The 2543-nt window shown below is 42.9% G+C and overlaps 1 non-coding gene across 1 annotated transcript; it reads right to left on the bottom strand.

Annotated features, from left to right (window-relative positions):
• Positions 1–1962: 1962 nt before the first annotated feature.
• On the bottom strand, positions 1963–2068 carry LOC132520150 (U6 spliceosomal RNA). The gene has a single exon (XR_009540510.1). It is a non-coding gene; the product is annotated as a U6 spliceosomal RNA (small nuclear RNA).
• Between the last annotated feature and the right edge of the window lie 475 nt (positions 2069–2543).

The raw sequence follows: 2543 nt of genomic DNA on the forward strand, positions 1-2543 counted from the left end.
TGACTGAAAGGGAAAGTCCATTTAAAGACTTAGTACCTTGTTTTGAAGATGAAAGTTCTTACAGCCATTTAGCCCTTGTGTGTTGACTGCCAACTTACCTTTTTAAGTATTTCTTTAGGTGAGAGATATTTAGACTCATTATCTTTTATGGGAAAGCAAGTTAACTGTTACATAAAAGATCATTTCCCCATTGTTTAACTTATTTCACAATGTGGAATATATAATATTAACTAAGTACCACGAATGGTCTTTAAATAAAAGACAGACACATAATAGCACCAAAATAAAGATGGATAAAGTCAACAGATCACCCTATGAAATACGTTGTCAAAAAACAAAGGTATTCTTGATATATTTTCTCATGTGCTTCTCCATCCTATGACTATTTGGTAGAAGTGGGTGCTGGAGTGCCTTTCCTCCCCGAAGTTGATGTTTCCTCAGTTTGGGTCCTGACCCTATTGATTGGCTCACCCTGTTGAGTGGGTTCTGACCTGAACATCACAGATTTCTCAACCATCTAGGCTTGGTCAAACAAACCATACTGGTGCATGACTGAAATGAGAAAGCACAGCTCACATGAGTTTGGGACTTAAAGAATTCCACTCAATAGACTGATGTGAGAAGAGTCTGAATGGCAGGTTTTAATTTTTAAGTCAGTGAGAAACATGCAAAGGCGAATGCAACGTATGTCCCCAGCAACAGAGGTTTTCCAGCTGTTGCCAAACCCAAGTTTATGTGCCCAACACACAGTGAGGCAAAGAAAATTGAAATGTCAGAGTTTGGAGCAGGGAAATGTTTATTGCAGGGCCAAGCAAGGATAACGGGTGGTTGGTGCTCAGAAAAACCCTAAATCCCTGATGGTTTTCAGGGAAGAGTTTTTATAGGCAAAATTTGGGGTGGGGGCTGCAGTGTGTGTGACTTTCTAATGATTGGTTGGTGGTGAGGTAACAGGGGAGTGGTCCAGGAATCTTAGGCTCAGCCTGAAGTTACCATCTTCCACCTGGGTGGGGGAGCCTTAGTTCCTGAGGAAGAAATCAAAGATACATTGTTATGGATATTCCCTGGGGAGGAAGCAGGACCCTGCCCCACCTCATTTCTTGACTGCTCCTCCCCTATTTCTACATTCCCTCTCTTCCCTGATTAGCAACTGTTTGAATCTGCCCTTTGGAATTCAGGGAAAGTTAAGGAGGCTGAATGAACTCTGTTTCTTACAAACAAGAAATTGGGGGAGGAGGGAGCAATGCAGAGAAACGATTTGTACCTGGGAGGCCCTCGCAGAGTCGTGCTTTGTTTCAAGATGAGGGCATAGACATACACAGAGGGAAGACCATGTAAAGACATAGGGAGAAGATGGCCATCTGCAAGCCAAGGAGAGAGGCCTCAGAACAAACCAACCCTGCTGACAGCTTGATCTCAGACTCCTATCCTCCAGAATTGTGAGACAATAAATTTCTGTTGTCTAAGCTACTCTATTGCAGGAGAATGGGGCACAAGAAAATGGTCACATCTCAGGTCTCAGCCAAGTCCTTGGGACAGGCCACCAAGTGAGGGCCCTTGACTTTGCCCAGGGAAGCATTCAAGCATGAGCCATAGTAAAGGGAAAGCAAGTTTATTTAAAGAGATACACATCCTATAGTCAGAATGTAGTCTGTCTCAGAACGTGAGAGTGGCCCTGGGTTGTGGGGTGGTTAGTTTTTATTGGCTGGGTAATTTCATATGCTAACAAGTGGGAAGAATATTCTAACTATGTTGAAGAAGGGGCAGGAATTTCCAGGAACTGGGCCATCACCCACTTTTTGGCCTTTTATGGTCAGCCTGGGAACTGTCATGGCACCTGTGGGTGAGTCATTTAGCATATGCTAATATATTACAATGAGTGTATAGGGAGGCTCAAGGTCTACTGGAAATTGAATCTTCCTCCATCTTGGGCCTAATTGGTTGTAACCAGAATTTTTTTTAAACAAAAATATGGAATGCTTTACAAATTTGTGTGTCATCCTTGCGCAGGGAACATGCTAATCTTCTCTTGTCGTTCCAATTTTCGTATATGTGCTGCAGAAGCAAGCACATGGTGGTAACCAGTTTTTGTCATATCCTCAAAGGCTGTCATTCTTTTAAAAGTTGTGCCCTTGGGACTTCCCTGGCGGTCCAGTGGTTAAGACTCTGAGCTGCCAATGCAGGGGGCGAGGGTTCCATCTCTGGTTGGGGAGCTAAGATTCCACATGCCACCCAGCATGGCAAAAAAAAAAAAAAAAGAAAAGGTTGTGCCATGCCCCCTTCCTTCCTGTCTCAATTCGATCTGTAGTACTTTGCTATGACAGCCCTAGCAAACTAGTACACCATAATCGTTGTATTTTTCAGATGAGAAAACTGAAGAGCAAAGAGATTAAGTAACTTCTCCAATTAATAAATGAAAGAGCCAGGATTTGAACGTTGGTAAACTGATACCTAGACTTGTTCTCCTACCTATTGTGCATGCTCTATGTATGGATGAATTGATAAAGAAGATAACTGGATAGAGGGCAGAAAGTTTCCTTCTCGCT

The sequence above is a fragment of the Lagenorhynchus albirostris genome, chromosome 4 (assembly GCF_949774975.1).
Source record: "Lagenorhynchus albirostris chromosome 4, mLagAlb1.1, whole genome shotgun sequence".
Lineage (NCBI taxonomy): Eukaryota > Metazoa > Chordata > Mammalia > Artiodactyla > Delphinidae > Lagenorhynchus > Lagenorhynchus albirostris.